The sequence below is a fragment of the Scyliorhinus canicula genome, chromosome 13 (assembly GCF_902713615.1).
Source record: "Scyliorhinus canicula chromosome 13, sScyCan1.1, whole genome shotgun sequence".
Classification (NCBI taxonomy): Eukaryota; Metazoa; Chordata; class Chondrichthyes; order Carcharhiniformes; family Scyliorhinidae; genus Scyliorhinus; species Scyliorhinus canicula.
Window position 1 is genome coordinate 104,921,428 of NC_052158.1, and position 22,153 is coordinate 104,943,580.

Sequence of the window (22,153 nt, forward strand, 5' to 3'; positions counted from 1 at the left end):
CAATTTCCCTAACTTTTGTGTCTTTCCTAACATAAATACTGACAAGAAATATTCATTCAGAACCTCTCCCAATCCTTGACGATCCGCACATAGATGACCTTGTTTATAATTAAGAGGCCCAACCCTCTCCCTAGTCACTTTTTTTCTATTTGTGTATCTGCAAAAGCTCTTTGGATTTTCCTTTGCCTTACCTGCCAAGACAAACTCATGTCCCCTTTTTTTCCCTCCTGACTTCTCTCTCACCCCTACTCTGCCAACCTCTATACTCTTCAAGGGATCCACTTGATCTCAGCTGCTTATGCATGTCATATGCTGCCTCCTTCCTTTTGACCATGAACTCTATCCCGAGTCATCCAACGTTCCCTACTACTACCAGCCTTACCTTTGACTCTAAGAGGAATGTGCTCACCCTGAAACCTAGCTAATGATGTGTTATCTGTGTTCGTCTAACATCGACTGTAACTGGATGCAGTAAAACGAGAAACAGGCTTCCGACACAAGGTGGTCCAACACTGTTTTATTAAACCTGTTGATTGCTGTACGTAATCTGCTGTGGGTTGACACTCTAACCTAACTGATAACCTCTTACTGGCTTGACCAGACTAGCTCTCTACCACATGGTGATGATGTTCATTGGCCTGTGCACTGTGACTATCTCCCTCGCCGTGTCCTGTGAGAGAGGGAGAGCCTTAATGCCCTGTGGGTTTTATAGTGGTGGTGTCCTGTCTGGTGATTGGTTGTTCTGTGTTGTGTGTGTTCGTTGGTTACAATCACTGCCTGTCTGCATCTCATGACATACATGAGTGGGTATTATGACAGCTAACACCTTTTGAAAGACTCCAACTTACTAGCTGTCCCCTTGCCTGTAAACAGGCTCCCCCAAACAACTTTTGAAAGTTCCTGCCTAATACCATCGAAATTAGTCTTGCCCCAATTTAGAATTTTAACTTTTGGGCCAGAATTATCATTCTCCGTAACTATCTTAAAACTAATGGAATGGTGCTCACTGGTCCCAAAGTGATCCTTCACGAACACTTTCATCACCTGCCCTCCCTTATTCCCCCAAGAGGAGGTCAAGATTTGCCCCCTCTTTAGTCAGGCTATTCACATATTGAATGAGGAATTCTTCTTGAATACACTCGACAAATTTCTCTCCATCCAAACCCCTAGTGCAATGGCTGTCCCAGTTAATGTTGTGAAAGTTAAAGTCCACAACTATTACCCCCCTATATTTCTGGCAGCTATCTGTAATCTCCTGACATATTTGCTCCTCAATCTCCTGCTGACTATTTCAGGGCCGAGAGTACGATCCTATCAAAGTGATCTCACCCTTCTTATTTTTCAGTTCTACCCATATAGACTCAGTGGGCGAACCCTATGTATTCTCTCTCTTTACTGCTGTGATGTTGTCCTCAATCAAAAACGCAACTGCCCCTCCTCTCCTATCTCCAGGTCTATCTTTCCTATAGCATCTGTACCCCAGAACATTGAGCTGCCAGTCGTACCCCTCGTTTAGCCATGTTTCCGTATTAGCTATAGTATCTCAGTCCCAATTACCTATCCATGTCCTGAGTTCATTTGCCTTGCCTGTTAGGCCTCTTGCATTGAAATAAATGCAGTTCAATCTGTTTCTCTGCCTTCCACTTTTCTCCTTACTGGCTTTTGTTTCTATCCCCTCTTTACCACCCTCTGACTTCCTGCATTTGGTTCCCATCCCCCTGTTACATTAGTTCAAACCCTCCTCAACAGCGCTGGCAAACAACTCCCCTAGGACATTGATTCCAGTCCTGCACAGGTGTGACTGTCCACTTTGTAATGGTCCCACCTCTCCCAGAACTGGCTCCAATGTCCCAAAAATCTGAATCCCTCCCTCGTGCACCATCTCTGAAACCACGCATTCATCCTATCTACCCTGTCATTCCTACTCTGATAGCATGTGGCAGTGGTAGCAATCCCGAGATTACTACCTTTGAGGTCCTACTTTTTAGTTCAGCTGCTAACTCCTTAAATTCAGCATGTAGGGCCTCATCCCATTTTTTACCTATATCATCAGTGCCTATATGCACCACGACAGCCAGCTGTTCACCCTCCCCATTTAGAATGTCCTGCAGCTGCTCTGAGACATCCAGAACCCTTGCACCCGAGAGGCAACGTACCTTCCTGGAGTCTTGTTTGCGTCTGGAGAAACGTCTGTCTACTCCCTTACAATTGAATTCCCTATCACTATAGCTCTACCACTCTTTTTCCTGTCCTCCTGCGTAGCAGAACCAGCCATGATGCCATGAACCTGTCTATTGCTGCCTTTCCCTGGTGATCCATCTCCCTCAACAGTATCAAAAACGGTATACCTATTTTGGAGGGAGATGACCGCAGGGGATTCCTGCACTGCTTTCCTACTCTTCCTCTGTCTGTTGGCCACACATTCCCTATCTCGCTCAGTACTCTTTATCTGCGGTGTGACCAATTCACTAAATATGCTATCCACGACTTCCTCAGCATCATGGATGCTCCAAAATGAGTCCATCCAGAACTCCAGCTCCATCAAGTGGTCTACAGGAGCTGCAGCTGGACATACTCTTGCACGTGAAGGAGCCAGGGACAGTGGACGTGTCCCTGAACTCCCACATCGCACAAGAGGAGAATGACACAGTCTGGGATCTCCTGCCATGTCTTAACCCTTTGATTAACTTATACAATGACAATGCTCAAAAGAAAATAGCTAAATGAAAAGAAAAGAGAAACTAGTTACCAGATAGATTCAAATTTAGCAGGCCCCCTCTTGGCCAATCAAATCACAGCCCTCCTGTGATCTCATCTTCAGTTTCCCCAGAGTCTAAACCTCAGATTCACCGTTTACCCGCTTACCTTCCCAAGATGCCGTCAGTCCAATCGCTGGTTTCCACTCCGCTCCTTACATAATGCAGCTCAGAATCTACTCGGGCGAGCTGGTTGCTGGGCACCGCCCTCTGACAATTCCTGGAACTCCTCTCTCCGACTCTGCTCCTGAAAACTTACCAGTCACTACTCTCCCTTGCAGTCTCAACTGCCAGTTTCTCCTTCTCCCAATTCCACCTAACTTCCAGTTTCCACCCAACTCCAAGAAGCACTCTCATTCAGCCAAGGAAGAACTCACTGTGGAAAATAATAATTGCACTCAAAAGTGGAAAATAATTAAACGAGCTGGTATCATCTCAAGGGGTAATTTGACAGAAATGTTTAAACCTATGGAGGAATGGGCAGCGCACCTTTGTTTGAAATGTGGGTGATTTTTTTTTAAGAAATGTTTTTTATTGGGTTTTTTGAACAAAGTATATTTACGGTTATGTACACAGGATAAGAGATATATATATATATATACACACACATATATAGACGAGAAGGGCACACCCAAACATACCAAAGGAAAGAAAATAGTAAATAATAAAAAAAATACAATAAAAATAAAATAGAATAACTGGTAGGGTATTGTGCACCAGCTCAGCAGCAGCAACTCTGTACACCTGGCAAAATTATTTACAACACATATGTGGGCGACTGTTGGTGGGGGAGAGGGGGGTGGGGGCGTGGAGACTGGGGAGGTAAATACAGACTGGCTGTTGTCCGACCTCTCCGAATCTCTCCAAATGGAGAAAATCAAATTCGCCATCCGAGGGTCAGACGACGGCTTCCACAGAACGCAATTTTTCCGGGACCTGTTTGTGGCCAACAAACAAGCGGAAGAATAGCCAGGTAGCCAAGAATCAGGGGATAGTCGCCAAAGCATGAGAGGGAGAGATAGACCGGGAGCGGGGGACGACGACAGCTAAACCTAAGAGGAAAGAAAGACAAATCACAGGAGGGGTGGATGGGGGGGCGAGGGGGGGGGGGGGAGGGGAGAGGGAATAGACAGGGAACAAGAGAGGAGAACCAGGGAGGTGGGGGGGAGGCAGGGAAATGAGAGCCGGAAGGAAGGCATGGGATATAATAACGAACATGGCATCTCCTGGAGCAGGGAACGCGAATAAAGACGAAAGACGGGTGGTTGATTTGTTTTAAGTATGTGGCCACTTTAAAATTTTTCCACAGCCATGCGCACAGTAGACCAATTTGTGCACCTCTTGTACAGGAATCTGGATTGCTGCACGATTGTGTGGCTTATAGGGAACATTGGGGATGGAACAGACTGACCCAGATCTTCTGGTTAGCATTGATGCTGTGTACGTTGATGCTGCCTATGAAGATTGCTGCAACATAACCTTTTTACGATTTTCCATCTGGGATTTCTGATGCCGGTAGAAGCATCGATGGGTCAGAACAGCCTTTCAAGGGAAAGACTGTCGAGCACAAGAAAATTCAGATAAAGAGAGGATATGCCCGCTTTTCATGACATTTGTTGTCATATTCAAGTAAGTTTTTAAAGGTCCCAAATCTTTTGGTAGGTTAGTTAGTGGGTGAGTGAGTGGGTAGTTGGATGGGGCTGGTAAGCATTTGGAAAGGGTTGATGGATTGGTATGGATGGTGGCTAGTCTAGTCAGGTGGGATTGGTCAGGTCATCGGGTAAGCGGGTGGAGGGGAAGTCGGGTCAGATTACAGGGGTAGTCAGGTGGGGGGGTAGTTTGCTACGGGGGCTAGTCAAGTCTGGATAGGGGTTGTTGATGGGGGAGGTTGTGGATGGGGGAGGTAGTTGAGGGGTAATTGGGTAGCGGATGGTAGTTGACCCAAGTGGGTAGTTGGGTGGGAGGATTGTCTGGTTGTGTGGAGTTTAGTCCGGTTGGGTCAGGGGATTGGGTGGAGGGGTTTAGTCAGATGGGGAGTGTCGTCAGGCTCGGGAAGTAGTTGGTTTGGGAGGCTGGTCAGGTGGAGTATAGATAACTTGGCTTGGGTTGTGTCAGGGAGTAGTCAGGTAGGGTGTGGTGGTCAGGTTGGGGGGCATTTCGGAGGTAGTCAAGTTGGATAGGTGTTAGTTGGGACGGATCCATGGAGTTGTTGGGTCGAAGGTAGTTTGGTCAAGTCGGGGTATGATTCTGGGGAGGGGGTGTCATAACCCACTGTAATCCATAATGCGAATCTGAAAACCGTAATGGACACTGTTCTGGAATTGAGACAGATTGAACAGAGAAAGAACAATTATGTAAGAACTTCATCAGTGTTAAACTACATCCAGGTCGAATTAAGACTGTTAGGAAATGGTTTTCCGTGAAAAAGTACATTGCTGCATTATGCCAAATTTCAGAGACGATCAGCAGATTTCTGCCTTAGCATTGTATTCACAACGACTGGCTTACTGGCGGCACTAGATTTGGAAACAACTCCGAAAGTGCATTTCAGAACCTTTAGAAATGATACCAGCAGCATAAGTGCTAATGTTTTCTGGTGGTAGTGGTGCTGGTGTGCTAGTGCAAGCAGTTACAATTTGAGAAGTGGAGAACTGCCTCAAAATGGAGAAAAGCTTTTGCTAGTAGTTTTGCTCTTGATTATTGACAGAAACAGAACAAATGTATGCCAAGTTGAGTGTCTTGTAGTCTTTTAAGCTTGTAAGAAATTTCTTAGATATGCCCAGTTTAGAGTCCTTCAAATTTTAGTGTAGCATTAGTAGCTACATCGTATAGCCCAGCACGAATAATGATAGAAAGCTTAAGATTATGGATCTAAAAATGGGTTCCATAGTGCTGCTGGTGCCGGTGCTATGGAAGCCCCAAAGTGAAATAATGGCAGCCACAACACTTCTGGCCACGTCTGACATGTCAGCATGCAAATATGCAGAGTGAGCAGATTTCCTAATGTTGTTTGAACCCATGTCCATTTTATCATTCTTTGGATGATGCAATACATTAAAGCTTGTTATCGTGATTTGGGTGAATGCAAAATATCTCGTAGCATTACTAAAATAAATGTGATGAATGTTTTAGTACCCTCATCTTCATTCTTCCCTCAGTCAATATCATCAAAAAAGTTAACTGGTTATTCATTCATAATGTCCAATTTATTTTTTTCTGCAAAACCTTGCTCTTCGTGAATTGTCTGTTGCATTTGTGTATGTAACAATAGTGACCACCCTTCATATGAAACACTTTCAGATGGACTGAAGCTGTGATGAAGTAGTGTATAAGTGCTGACCTCCTTTCTTCTTGTGCTCAAAGAAATGACTTTTTACTTCTAAATGCCTCATTAATGTAAAAGCCTGTAACATTTGTTTTCTCCAATAAAAATAAATTTAGCTGCTGGAAATTGTGTTACATTCCTTTATACCTTACCATTATACCACCTTTAAGACCCCGAATAATTATGATTGTCTCAGAATCCTTTTTTATGTTTCAGTCTTTATTTTGGCAGTGAGGTGTCTAAAACTACGCCATAATTTAAAATTGGCCTCATTATTGGTCTGTACCATGACAGTTTACTAATTTTGAATCGTAAGCTAAATGCAATACAGTAACTAACTGCCTCACACTGCTTTTCGGATTGGTTATTACTCTTTCTTTTCTGCCGCTGCTGGAGGCCCTCAGCAATACACTTTGAAATTGCTCTGGGGAAAATAGGTATCAAAATAAAAGATAAGAACCAGTTCTCCAATTAGAATCTTCTGGACAAAGTGATTTACAAATAGTGCCTTGCAGGTGTGTTTCAAGTTATCAGTGGATAATTTTGCCTATGTTAGGATACTAGATGAGAACCCCAAACAATTTGTCAATTTGTAATTTGTGAGGAAAGGATACTTCACCCCAAGAGTGATGACACTGACCAATTAGGTATCTTTTATGTAAAAGGAAACTTTAATTTAAACACAGAATTAACCACATTAACATCAAAAAATAGCTTTACAATAGTTAAACAGTTCTTAAATAAAAGGAACATTTTTGGACTTACCACCTACACCTTGTAATTCCAATTAAGCAACGCAAAACAGTTGAAATGTCACATGAATAAAGTTAACAAAACAGGTTATTTGCTTATTTATGCAGACCTTTGGAGAGAGGAACTCTTTTGAAGAGCAGATCCAGTACTCTTCTAACTCAGCCAGACCCTTCTGCTCAACCTAACAGCATTTGGCAAAACTACAAACTAAGACAGACCTGGCTCCTCCCATTCATTACATTACCTGTATCCCACCAAGATGTCACATTACACATTACCTGCTCAACTAGGACTTAATACAATCCCTCATAAATGATCTTCTCTTCAGGTAATCTCTAGCAATCAAAACAATATCCCATTATTGGGGCTGTTTAGCTCAGGGCTAAAAACAGGGGCTGTTTAGCTCAGGGCTAAATCTCTGGCTTTGAAAGCAGACCAAGCAGGCCAGCAGCACGGTTCGATTCCCGGAACAGCCTCCCCTGACAGGCGCCGGAATGTGGCGACTAGGGGCTTTTCACAGTAACTTCATTTGAAAGGGGCTGGTTTAGCTCACTCAGCTAAATCGCTGGCTTTTAAAGCAGACCCAGGCAGGCCAGCAGCACGGTTCGATTCCCGTACCAGTCTCCCCGGACAGGCGCCGGAATGTGGCGACTAGGGGCTTTTCACAGTAACTTCATTGAAGCCTACTCGTGACAATAAGCGATTTTCATTTCATTAGCCATCTCTCTGTAAACAAGTAAATGGTTAAAATCAATCATTACCTCGCCTTTTACGGCTCCTTAATTACAGCATTGGTACACACGCTGCCTGTATGTATTATAAACCAGGGTACTTAATAACACTACTGCCACAAATAAGGGGCTTTTCACAGTAACTTCATTGAAGCCTACTCGTGACAATAAGTGATTTTCATTTCATATGAAATATATATAACAATTTGTACATTCATCACACCTAGCAGAGCATCATACAACCTCTAGTGGATGCCAGACATGCTTTTCTAACCAAAATTACTTCTTTTGTCTCAAGATAAAATCCTTTCATAGTATACATGCTAATTGTTTGTGTATTTTAACATTAAATTCACCAAAAATATATATTTTTGCTAGGCAAAACATTTTCCATTCATTACACACTGTAATCTCTTGTTCGACAATTCTCTATGAGCCTTAATCATTCTTCATAGTCTCACATGATGAACATTACCAAGCACCTTTTAAAAATCCAAGTAAACTAGATTACCTGCAACCACATTTGATGAAACTTAAGTTTCTAAAAGAATTCAGGGCAGGTTAACACAGGTTATGTCTCCCCCAGCCCTGGACACGATTACCTGTGTGGTGTTTTCTGCCATTCTCATTATGTGAGTTGTGATATTTATGATAGTAAATTGCCTGATAACCTACCAGTATTGCTTTGTGTTATGAGTTGAAAGTAGATCAATAATCTTCAAGAGACCCCGACTAATTATGTCCATTGGACATTCGTAGCTGTTTCGCCTGGAAGTTAGGGACTTGTGCAGCAAAGACCATCATGTAACATGTGGCAATCAGCATGCAGCAAGTTCTTATGGGCTGGTATGTCCTCCTGCTCACTTTTAGAAGGGCTCTCAGGATCACCCGGAATAAGAAAAATAATTTTGCTATAATTTTGCAGTCCTTCTCCAGGGAACACATAATTTTCATAAACTATGGGAATGAAGATCTCCAACTCTTGTATCCAGAGAGTGTATCTGCTTCAGCTCAGTGGTGGTACTCTTGCCTGAGCCAGAAAGTCATGGTTTCAAGTCATACTCTAGAAATGTGAGGATGTAATCTTGGCTGATCTTCAGTGTAATACACTGGGAGTGTTGCATTGTTGAATATGTGATCTTTTGGATGAGATATTAAAGCTGAGGCCTAAACTGCTTCGTTAGTTGACAGTAAATCCCATTTGAGTTAATTTGGTGTCCTGCCAAAATTTATAGCTTAATCCAAAACACTCTGGTCATTTATTCTATTGTTATTTTCGGGTGCTTGCTTTGTGTAAATTGGCTACAGTGTTTCTCCACCTTACCATAATGGCTACATTTCATAAGTATTTCACTGACAGTGAAACACTTGAATATTTTGAGACCATGAATTCTATCATACTCCATGTTCTTAATGTTCTTCCTTCATATTTCTATTGTAGAGTTAATCTGTAGTCTGGATGGTCATAAATTCTCTGAGTTGGGCAGCATGGTGGCACAGTGGTTAGCATTGCTGGCTCAGGGCGCTGAGGTCCCAGGTTTGATCCTGGCTCTGGGTCACTGTCCGTGTGGAGTTTGCACATTCTCCCCGTGTTTGCATGGGTTTAGCCCCCACAACCCAAAAGATGTGCAGGGTAGGTGGATTGGCCACGCTAAATTGCCCCTTAATTGGAAAAAAATTAACGAGGCACTCTAAATTATTTTAAAGAAAAATTCTCTTGAGTTATTTTTGCTTGGGATAACTGATATGATCTGTTTTTATCACTGAAGATTCCAAAACAACAATAGAATAAATGACAAGAGAGTGTTTCTAGAACCAAGTATGATTCAATGCAAGGGCTCGTTGTTTGCTAACAAGAAGTTCCATTTATGTAATTCTCCTCATAGTTTAAAGATGTATGCGAGTTTTATGGAGGGGAGAAGAAAATGGACACCAAGCAGGAGGAGACCTTATTAAAAGCTGTATTTTGTCTGGAAGATAACCTTTGATAGGTGGTTCCAAAATGCTTGGAACCTGACCCACTATGATCAGCATGAGTAGAGGAGCAGGTAAGTAACTTGTTTGGTGTACAGTTAATGGAGCTATTAGCAGGATCCGTACAATTAAGTGCATTTTAAGATCAACACGTAACTTTTAAGGTGATGAAATTACTGTAATAGAAGGGTCTGGCACGTATAGAGTTAACGTGGGACTGAGTACAGTACTGCCCACATACTGATGTGAGATTGCATGACCCACACCTAGGGATGAATCTAGTGTTAGACAGAGCCATGTTGGACAAGCAAGCATGGAGAAAACTCCTAGCTTGAATCCCTTTACTGTATATATATTATGGACAGGAGAGAGGGACACAACTCCTTTATCCTCTTGCTTTTTCAGCCATATTTCCTTCCTCTGCAACTGTCTCCATCTCCAACTTACCCCATGTGGATTCCAATTCAAGTTCCACTCCTCATGTTTTGAATTCACCCATAATTACAGGTATCTTCAAGACATACAACGTTCCTCGGACTGCTGTTCTCGCGGCATCCTGAGATCCACATGCAGTGTCAAGCACTTTCATATGCACACACTCAATATCTCTGTCCAGCAGCACCGACTGACCCCATCTCAAAGCTGTCCTTGCCTCAAGTTTAATTTCACTCTTTGTCTCATCCAACACTTTAACAAGAAAATTCTTCTGTTCCTTTTCAGATGTTAAGGACCGCAAGCTCCAACAACTCATTGATACTAACACCCATCCAGGACCCTGCCCTCTTCCTGTCCCTTGGACCCTAAGTCACCCCAGCTAACCCCAGCTCTTGCGATGTATTCACCAAACCCTCTCTGATGCTGAATATGCTGTACTCAGTAAGGCACTCAGCTTTATACCCTTACGCCCCCCACCTCAATGAATTTCTGACTCGACACATATTGAACTCTTTTTCTGCCTTTGTCTCTGGGCTCACTTTCCCGTCCCTCCGTGTTACAGATCTTTTCACCTGCGTCCGGTTTTCTCCCTCCACCTGGACCTCTCCCTCTGGTCGCTTACCTGCTTTTGCTCTTTTCATTGAGGATTGTTGGCATTGTCATAATATACACACAAGTATATGATGGTGCATAGACACACACTGACTGACACACTGATAGACCAATCAACACACACAACACAGCAGCCAATCACCAGATAGGGCACGGTCACTATAAAGCCAGAGGGTACTAGTTTTCCCACTCATTCGGGATGCAGCCTCTGAGACAGACCGAGCCCGCAGTCAGTAGCATGAACATCTACCATACGCTAGCAGTATAGTCTGGTCAGGTTAGCCATAGGTCTTCAGTCAACCTAACATAGTATAAACCCACAGTGCAGGTATGTTTAACAGCTCATAGTTAAATAAAATAGAGTTGTACTTCTACAAGTGTTGGTAGCCTGTCTATCTTATTGCTCTGGTAAACGCAGTCCTCACTGACCCAGCATACCCAACACATTAGGCAAGACATCAACCATCTTAATGGTTGGGGCGAGGCGGGCGGGGGCGGGGCCGAGGCGGGGGGGGGCCAGGGCGGGGCCAAGGCGGGGGGGGGTGGGGTGGGGGCAGGGGGGGCGGACGGAGGGGCGGCCGGAGGGGGGGGGCGGAGCCGGAGGGGGGGCGGACGGAGGGGCGGACGGAGGGGGGGGGGCGGAGGGGGCCGCCTTGGGGAGGGTGGCCACCGCGCATGCGGTGGTTGGCACCGGCCCAACTGCGCATGCGCGGGACCCGAGTCTCTGGCGCCCCCTAACACATGGCGCCCCAGGCGACTGCCCGAGTTGCCGGTACCTTGGGCCGGCCCTGTCTCAGGTCAAACCCGGACATTGTCATTAACCTGCTGACAAGAGTGGGGCTGTTGTTGACTGGTATATTGACCTCTACCTCGCAGAGGCTGAGTGGCAACTCTCAAACACTTCTTCCTACCCCAGGACTGAACCCAACCTGCTAACAGTGTGTGCAGACCCCACCCTGTACCACATACCAGCACCCATACCGGCCACCATGGTCAGGCGCCCCTGTCACGAAGCCACCAGCTACCCACCCTCTTGCTGCATGTTTCCGACTGTCTAACACTGTGCAATTTCTGTCTCCCCCGCCCCAGGAGAAGTTGGCGCACAACCGCTGGGAGAAAAGACTGGAGGGGGACCACCGGATCTGCAGTCCCTCACCGCAGCGGACCACCAGGCACTAGACCTGGTTGGTGAACACAGAGAGGACAGTCACCCTGTCGGAGGTCGGCATCGGGCAAGAAAGTGAGCCTCACTGAGTTGCAGTTCCCGATGGCACATGTGGCACGACCCCACCACCCTCATACCACCCAAAAGCCCCATAACCTCCCACCAACACTCTTACCCGTGACCCAATCATGAGTCATGTGTGAACCTTGCAGGATCACCTGGCGATGAGGCGGGCACGTCTCGTGTCCCCCGACCCCAACTCCAAGCGGACAGCAGCAAGAAGAGGCAACAGACAGTGATGAGAGTCTTCGAACTACAGCCTGAAATATCCCAGAGCACCAGTCTAGGGATGACACTGACCTCCCGTCACACCTGTCTCCAACACCCTCAACCAATTCAGAGACACTCGCCTCGGTTGGGCACTTGAGTGAAGAGGCTCTTGAGACACTATCTGGTGTGTACCACACACATGCTGCGGTACATCAGGTGGAGGGAGAACCCCCGAGGTGGTGGACGATCTGAGGGCAGCACCATCCCAGGGACCGGATGGGTTTCGACCTTTTGGAAAAGGTGGTCTCAGCGATAGTGGAGATGCAGTCACAGAGCCAGGGACTGCTTATCGGGTTGTCAGCAACCATCCAGCTCCTGCAGGTGTAGTTGGAGGAATCCGATGACCTGCAGGGGCAGGAGGCGGTACTGACCATGCATGCCACCCAGGCCAACAGGAGGAAGGTAAGGTATCGGCCATGGATCAGGGTGTCCAAGGCCTGGGGCACTCTTTGGACTTATCCAAGGCCCAGATCAATCACATAATTGGAGACTTGGAGAAAAAGATTCCTTAGATACATGATTGCTTCGGGTCAGGATAAAAAGACAGAAGCTGAACAAGTTAACATATTGCTTTACTCGGTTGACCTGATAGTGGACAATATTATTGGTAGATAAGGAATCAATGAATCATCTGCTAAATTTGGAGAAGTACTAAAATCATTCAGTGTTTATTTTTTAATTTAAAAAGCAACAAAATCTTCAAATGGGCTAACTTTAATAAGCAGCCAGGAGAACCTGACAACTTATTCATTAAGGGTCTGTACAAGATGACTGAAAGCTGCGAATATGGAATCCTAAAATCTAAATTTACACGGGATAGAATAGTTGTCGAAGCAGCAGATGGTGGCGCATTCTCAGATCGGCTGCAAGCAAAGGATGATTTAACTCTCAAGAAAACTGCAGATTGCTAGACAGCCTGAACTCTATGTGAAACACAGATCCATTTTATGAAGAGAAAGTAAACCGTGGTATTAAGGAAACTCCGCAGTCTAGTTAAACAGCACAGAACAGGGACACTCCAGACAAAGGGATACAATACCTAACTGGCCAGTAAAACAACCATACCAGTGCTGCTGAACAAAGCACCCGCCACAGGCAAGATCCATATCCTGCAATTTCAGCTCAATGCTTTCAAGGAAACAGAATTCGACACTTTGGCTAACTGTACAAGGTCAATACATCTAAATGTGTGGAAGACCCAAAGATTATTCATTTTTAAAAAAATGTTGAGTACTAATTCATTTTTTCCAATTAAGGGCCAATTTAGCGTGGCCAATCCACCTAGTCTGCACATCTTTGGGTTGTGGAGGCGAAACCCACGCAAACACGGGGAGAATGTGCAAATGGACAGTGACCCAGAGCCGGGATCGAACCTGGGACTTGGGCGCCCTAAGGCAGCATTGCTAACCACTGCGCCACCGTGCTGCCCTCCAAAGATGATTCATGAGGTTGATACTGGACAATAAGAGAGCACATGGCCATGTTGCTTGGCTGAGTTCAAAGATCTTGGATTTTCCTCTTGGAGTAATGATAGTTTGGTTAACAGCCATTTCAGAAATAGGGCACAGGATCCAGTGTTATGGTCCTGTCGGACAGAGAACCATGGCTGGTGATCCAGTGGTTGATGCCAACCACAATACACCTATATAGAGCAGGAAGCATAAAACTGGTAGTGAAAGGCACCCTGCAGGTGACACTGAAGTACAAGATGAAAGAAATTTAAGAAACCCTGTTCTTGGTCCACAACTACTAAGTTGCAAAGCCTGTGTCTAACTTAACCCTTTACAAAATATTTATGAGGTTAATGAAAAAGGGCCTGGTCCCAAGTATAAAAGTGAGTTCCAGAAGCTCTTTACAGGACTGGGGCAACTGAAAAATACATACACAATAACATTGAGAGAGGATGCGAATCCTTTGTGACTATTCACACCACAAACAATTCCTCACCCACTCATGAAACAAGTTCAGCAGCAGCTGGTCAAAATGACAAACATGGGAGTCATCTCACCAATCACACAACCAACTGTGTGGTATTCCGGCATGGCTCTAGTCCCAAAACCGAACAGATCCATCCATATTTGCATCAACCTGGCACAGCTCAATAAAATTGTAACCAGAAAAGTGCATCCCATGTCCTCAGTGGAAAAAAGCCTGACTAAACTCTGAAAGAGCATGAAATTTTCAAACCTGGACACCAGCAGCGGCTTTTGACAACTTCCCCTTGACGAAGGCTGTGACCACGTTCATTACCCCTTTTCGCAGATTCTGCTTTAACTGCCGGCCATTTGGAATCATTTTGGTGCAGACATATTTGACTCTATGATGTTAGTTATTTGCAAGGCTTACAGAGGGTCATTTGCCACATGATCAGTGTATTGGTCCAGAATACAATGGTGAAGGAACATGACAAGAGACTCGCAGCAGTCTTAAAGTGCCTATAGAACACAGGGTTGACGTGGAATCAGAATTGAGTTCTCCAAAACATCAATTCGGTTCCTAGGCTACAGCATCAACAATAAAGGCAATGTGCATTGTGGCAGACCCACAGAAATCTAAAGGTATTAGCAAGATCCTATTCCCATTCTCGATTCCAGATCTCCAGCAATTCTTGGGGGTGGTGAACCAGTTAGAAAATTCTTTACCGAATTTGGGACAAGTCACAGATCCTTTGAGGTATCTGTAGAATCCAACAAAGAGGCACAGGAACGCAAGATAGGATAAAATGAACTCAGGTTTACTTAGGTAAACAAAGCTAATGCAACTAACAACTTCTCGCCCCAAAGGGTCACTCTCCCCGACCTGCACCCAAATCGAGGTTTTTATACAGTGTTACACTTGTTAAGGGGAATTCCCGCCCTGTTTTACCAGCCGCTCCATTTTACCAGCGGAACTCATACTCAGTGGTAGTCACGGCAAAAGATGGTGCACAGTCCATTGCCTCCAAGAGGGTCATCACAGTGTCTACTTGGGAAAAGCCAGACATGGTGCTGATACTCGCATTAAGAGCAAGCATTCACCCGCATCCTGCTCCACAGTAGCATTTTGGTGCACGACGACTCATCTCGGCCCACCACCGTAAGTGTAGATATTTCATTCGCATACCTTGAAGCAGTCCCATTCCAGAATCAACTGGATGGAAGTGACCAATCAGTGTCGATGCTTCCAGAGAACTGTCAGACAATGAGATGGGATGCACTGTATTAGAAAATGATGCCCTCAAAGTCACGTGGGCAAGGGAAAAGCTTTCATTGGCCTCAAGGTGGGCGGGAGTGGTGCAGTGGTTAGCACTGCTGCCTCATGGCGCTGAGGACATGGGTTCGACCCCAGCCCCGGGTCACTGTTCATGATGAGTTTGCACATTATCCCCATGTCTGCCTGGGTCTTAATCCCACAACCCAAAGATATGCAGGGTAGGTGGATTAGTCTTTAAGAGCGAGAGAGAGAGAGAGAGAGACTGGAGTTTGAGTCTGTGTGAAGCTAAATCTTCATTCACACAAAGCCCGTGCTCTGATTGCCTGGAGGACCAGAGTCCAACTCTGGGGGCGACATGGTGGCACAGTGGTTAGCATTGCCAGGGACCCAGGTTCAATTCCATCCTTGGGTGACTGTGTGGAGTTTGCACTTTCTCCCCATGTCTGCGTGGGTTTCCTCCGGCTGTTCCTGTTTTCTCCCACAGTCCAAAGGTGTGCACGTAAGGTGGATTGGCCATTGTAAATTGCCCCTTCATGTCCAAGAAGGTTAGGTAGGGTTTCTAGGTTATGGGGATAGGGTGGAGGTGTGGGCTTATATAGGCTGCTCTTTCCAAAGGCGAGTGCAATCTCGATGGGCCGAATGGCCTCCTTTTGCACTGTAGGAATTCTATGACTCTAATGTCGCAACCAAACCAGACCATAAGCCACTAGTCTCATTACTGAATGAGATGGAGCGAGCAAAATGCCTCCCAGAATCCAGAGGTTCTGCCTGCACCTCATACGGTTAGCCTGTAAGACTATGTATGTCCAAAACAAAAATCAAACAGCAGCAGGTACACTTTGCAGGGCCAGAATAGGCATTGCAACAAAACAGAATGTAAATCTCCTCGAAGAGCTGGAAGTATACTCACAATTGACCATAAGTAAACTCCAGCAGATTTGCCAGGAAGAAGTGCGGAATGAGGAGTATGTCTGCATTCACTGTTACTGCCAACAAGGGTTATCACAATAGAGACCAAGAGGTGGCACTATGAAAACTTGCTTCAAGCCACAAACGCACTTTGTGTTTATAGATAATCTTTTGGTCTACACTGACTGGCTCCTCTTCTCAATTTCCCTTTGCTGGAGATCCTTCAAAAGATTCACCAGCGCCACTTAAGCATTACCAAGTACAGGGGGTGGGGCCTGTCTGCTGTCTACTGAACAGGCATTTTCAGGACAATTGAGGAATCCATAGCAAACTGACAGATGTGTGTGCTGCACAGGCAGGACCAAAGAGTCATCCCACATGCCCATCATCCCACACAGCTCCATACTGGCCATGGAAGAGGCTTGGCATTGGCATATTTGTTTTCAACATCATTCCTTATAGTAACAGACTACTTTTCCAGATGGGTTGAGGTGAAGCAATTGTGTATGATTCTCACAGATGCAGTAATTAAGACACTGAAAGAAATGTAAAGAAACCATGTGATCACAGACAAGATTGTGTTCGATAATGGCACAAAATTTTCAAATGAGTACTTAATGCACTTTGCCACTACATCTTGCTTCCACCACTGTGCCAGCTCCCTGAGAAACCACAGTCAAATGGGGATTTCAAAAAAGGGGTACATACTGTAAAAGCCCTCCTAAAAGAATGACGATTTACTCATATCACTACTAACCGACATGTGCCACCGGGACCATCTGAACTCCTGATGGGCAGGAAACAACTTCCAATCCTGCTGAAATATTTTATATCAGGGTTTGTAACTAAGGATTATCAGGACACGCAAGCAAGGGAGCAGTCCTAAAGACATAAGCAGGCCTCCTCCTACTACAGAAGGTATCGTACCAAACACCTGCCATGACTGTGAAAGGATAAAAGTACTGGATTGAAGACAAAGAGAGAGAGAGGGTACTATCATCAGGAAGGACAATGACCAACCTCAATCCTACATGACTGGCAACCCCAAGGGTGTAGTCAGGAGAAAGAGGAGTCTCCTCCTCATCCTCTGAATGCCTGTTCCCACGTACAGTGGAAAGGCATCGAGGAAAATACCCAATTTCCAGAACAACATTCAAATCAACAGAGTTTACTTGCAATGGCAGAGTCTATCACTCCTTCAATAGCAGTGCGAACAAGATATGGTAGGGTTATAAGGCCTCCAATCTACCGAAACCTATGAAACTTGAAAGTGGGTAATGGGGTAGTAACTATAATGTAAATGTATGGGGGAAACTAGAATAAGTTGAAATACATTGGATAAAGCTCTTGGGGGAGTTGTAGTGTAAGGGTCTGGCACATATCGGGTTCATGATGGACTGAGTACAGTACCAAAGTTATGTCTAATGTTGGAGCTGTGTGCATAAGGATCGAGACAGCTCCCAGCTTGAACCTTTTAATGCATAAATGTACATAGTTATTGTAGTTAATAATTACTTACAGTTAACCTACGGAGGTTTCATTAAGACCGACTGAACGGTATCCAACATCCCACAACAATTACATTTTGAATAATTCCTAGTGGTTGGTTGAAAGGAAACCTTGAAATTTCATTCAGCATTCATACTAACATTAGCTGATTTTTTTGCTCGTCCCAGTGATGGCATTTTGGTTGGGAATGGCCGAGGAAAAAATGGATCACTTAGAATCTTTTGCATGTCTGCAGAACAGCTAGCTATGTGAGTGAGTCTAACAAAGACCTTTCACTTTTTTTGTGATGTAAATTGAAGATGATTTATTTGGTGGTTGTTGTGTTCAAAAGGCTGATATTGAGTGAGGAAGAAGGGAGCTCTTTCGAGGTGACAGCTCTGAATTTGAAGGAGGCATTTCTAATCTTTGTGATAATTTGCTTGGGAGGTTTTGTATGACAAGATTATACATGACATTCTTGAGCAGCAATCAGTATCACTCCAACTAGCATGCTGTGTCATAATATTACCAAAACTTTGTATCTGATTTTTATGTTTAAATTTTTTTGCGAATTACAAAATCCATTATTTCACTGGTACTTGGGTATGTGGCTTTAAGTGTCATGGAATCAAAAGTCTAAAAAGGTTGTTTGTTGCAATCATGACCGTGAGCACATAGCTTCGCTGAAAACTTGATAATCCGTTTCAAAGCTAGTTTTCAGGTGAGATTCTAAAGAATGTGGCAACAATTACAATTTAATTCTGTTTGCAGTGATATCATGGTTGTGTTGTAATTCACCGACTGACCACTAGGAGTCTCATTAGAATATAAGTGAATGTTCGACTCAGGTGACCTCAGACTGACTCGGGAGTTGGGAGAGAGGTTGCTTGTGCATGATCATACTATTATTCATCTGCTGTTTGTATACATTTAAAAATTTTTTTTAGAGTGCCCAATTCATTTTTTCTAATTAAGGGGCAATTTAGCTTTGCCAACCCACCTATCTTGCATATCTTTGGGTTGTGGGGGCGAAACCCAAGCAAACACGGGGAGAATGTGCAAACTTCACACGGCCAATGACCCAGAGCCGGGATTGAACCTGGGACCTCGGCGCCGTGAGGCAGCAGGGCTAAACCACTGCGCCACCGTGCTGCATTGTTTGTATATATTTGACCTACAGTTAATGTTAATAAATCGTTTATAGCTTTGGCTACAAGTGTTCTTGTAATATAAATCAGGCCATCCGACAAGAACATTACATGATACAAGGACGGGATGATATTAAAAACTAAGAAAAAACTATTACATCATCCACAGAGATTTGAAGATTTTTCAGACTGCAAGAATGAACTACATGGAGTCGTTGAAGCCACCAATGAGTTTCAGATTTCATGGTAATGTGGACAGCAACTGCATGTGTTTAAACAACAATTTAATCTGTTTCTTACTTCAGTAAATTTAGGAGATCAATCAGATTCACATAAGGTAGCGATGCACCTAACAGCGGCAGAGCCCGAAGCAATTGCTGCATTTAATACGTTACAATTTGCAAGTGATGAAGATAGTAACCTTTAACGCAATAATTCAAAGATTTGGTGCACATTGCAAGCCCAGAAAGAATGACATTTATGAACGCTATGTGTTGAGATCAAGTTTATAGAAGAGGCCACAGATCATTTCATCACTGATTTAAAGTTAAAAGCTAAAACCTGTAATTTTTCTGTGGTGGAATCTTCCATGATTCGTGACTAAATTGTGTTTGGTGTAAATGAAAATAAATTGAGGAGGCGGTTGCCGAGGGAATCGGAGCTGTCTTTGAAACAAACAGTTAAGATTTGTCAGGCTCATGAGCTAGCAGCACAGCATCCTAAAATGTTTCTCAGTAATGGTGGCGTCTTTTTGGAGGAAAGCACTCCAGTTGCTGCTCTTTTCCAAAAAGGTGGGAAACTTCCGAAAAAGGCAGGAAAGTTCCTACAATACCTCACACACCAACAAGCAGGTTAAAGATCAGTAAAAAGCATATCTCTGTAAGATGTGGTCAAAGGCACATATTAAGGTAGTGCCCAGCATTTGGCAAGTTTTGTTCCAGATGCAAAGGAAAAAATTCACTTTGCTCAGAACTATTGCTCTTAGCTCAACCCCAGATCAGTCAGCACAGTGAAAGTCACAAACTCCAGGTGAAGAAGGTGTTGCTAGAGCGAGGACATGGGGGGAGGGGCTTGCCCTGCCAAATTTGATTAACTATTACCAGACAGCAAATATAGCCATGTTAAGGAAGTGGGTAGCGATGGAGGGGCCGGTATGGGAGCAGATGGAGGCAGCCTCTTGTAAGGACACGAGGTTTAATGTCCTTACCAGCAGGGGGCCCAGGTCCCCGAAAACGTTTTGTAAAATTTTACCCGGAAGCTATCAGGGTTCAGGGCCTTCCCCAGCTGCATCACCCCCATACCCTCCATCACCTCCACCAATCCAATGGGCACTTCTAGCCCTCTGCCAGGTGCTCCTCCACCTTGGGGAACTCCAATCCATCTAAAAAAACGCCTCATTGCCTCCACCACAGCCGGAGGCGGAGGAGTCCGAATCATATAGCCTCTTGTAAAAGTCCTCAAATACCCCATTCACCCCCACCGAGTCTAAGACAATATTTCCCCTCCTATCCTCCACTCGCCTTTTAATAATAATAATAATCAATTATTGTCACAAGTAGGTTTCAATGAAGTTACTGTGAAAAGCCCCTAGTCACCACATTCCGGTGCCTTTTCGTGGAGGCCGGTACGGGAATTCAACCCGCGCTGTTGGTCTTGTTCTGCATTACCAGCCAGCTGTTTAGCCCATTGTGCTAAACCAGTCCCTTACTCATATTCATAGACTGCCCCCCCTGGCCTGCTGCCCTACTGCCTTACCTGTAGACACTAGTCGAAACTCCATCTGAGGTTTCTGCCACTCTTTCAGCAGCTCAGCCTCCGGGGCCTCCGAATACGTCCTGTCAACCTGCAGGATCTTGTGCAACAACCTCGACATCTCAGCCCATTCCGTCTTGTCCTTATGATCCCTTATTGATATCAATATCCCCCTGACCACTGCCTTCAGCACCTCCCATAGCATTGCGGTCAAGACCTCACCCATATCATTCAGCTCCACATACCCCCCAAATAGTAGCCCCACAAACCTCCTCATCTGCTAATAATCCCACATCTAACCTCCACTGAGAGCAGTCAATCCCTGCTTTCAGCGGGTCTACTGTCTATGCCAGGTCCACTCAAGGCGGCGCGTGGTCCGAGACCACTATCGCCGAGTACTCCGAACCAACCACCCACCAACAAAGTCCACTCCATCATGAAGTAGTCAATCTGGGAGTCCACCCTATGTGCATGGGAGAACAAAAATTCCTTCATCCTCGGCCTTCCAAGCATCCATGGATCCACTTCTCCAATGTGCTTCATAAACCCTTTCAATTCCATCACCACCGCTGATACCCTCCCTAACCATGGACTCGACCGATCCAATTTCGGCTCAATAACCGTATTAAAATCCCCCCCCCCCATTATTAGTCTGTAGTGCATTCAGATCCGGGATCTTCTCCAGCACCCGCTTCATGAATTCAACATTGTCCCAATTTGGGCCATAAACGTTCACTCGGACCACCAGCATTCTCTCCAATTTCGCACTCACCATCATGAACCTTCCCCTGCTACTATATTGCTCACCTCAAACGCTACCTGCTTATTTATTTGGACCGTCACCCCATGCATCTTCGTATCTAATCTTGATTGGAAGACCTGACCTACCCACCCTTTTTTTAGCCTGGTCTGACCCCCTATCTTCAGGTGTGTCTCCTGCAAGAATGCCACAACTGCCTTTAAGCTCTTCAAATGTGCAAACTCGCGGGATCTCTTGACCGGCCAATTCAATCCTCTCACATTCCATGTGACCAGCTTGGTCAGGGGACAACAACACTCCCCCCCCTCCCCCCACCATCCCCCCCCCCCCCCTCCCCCCACCATCCCCCCCCCCATCACCAATCAACCAGCCCATGTCACTCAAATCTCCATGCCCACCCTTGGTTGGCCGTCATTGGCCCCCTCCTATTGTACTTCAACAGTCCCACCCGTATGTAGACCCCCCTCCCCCAAAAATACAACAATCCCAACCCCCCTTAACAGACTAATCACCTGCTCACCCCCTATTGTGCTCCTGTGAACTAGCCCGCCCAGCTCTCCTGACAGCCCCCGCACATGGCGCCGAACATCCGACCCCTTGCTGATTCCCCCCCTGCTCACACTCTCCCATGGTGCCAACCGCAATCACAATAAGAAATAAAGACAAAATGGAGAATAACAGACATAAAAAAGGGGTGCACTCACCCACCATGGTCTCCAGCATCTCACCAGAGAACTCTGTGGAAAACAAAACGACCCCCAAGTGAAAAATGGTTCTCCTCCGATCGCTCCCCCGCCCCCACCCAGGGAAACCAAAAAATAAC

The 22,153-nt window shown here is 45.2% G+C and overlaps 1 protein-coding gene across 3 annotated transcripts in view; it reads left to right on the plus strand.

Moving 5' to 3' along the window:
* nlgn1 (neuroligin 1) overlaps positions 1-22,153 on the plus strand; it is a 729,467-nt gene that overhangs the window by 43,024 nt on the left and 664,290 nt on the right. The window contains exon 1 of one of the 3 annotated variants that reach the window (XM_038815190.1): positions 19,045-19,064. The exons of the other annotated variants lie outside the window; for them this stretch is intronic. The gene's annotated coding sequence lies outside the window, so the exon portion shown is untranslated. Of the gene's footprint in view, positions 1-19,044; positions 19,065-22,153 lie in introns of those variants that run through there. 3 annotated transcript variants of the gene reach the window in all.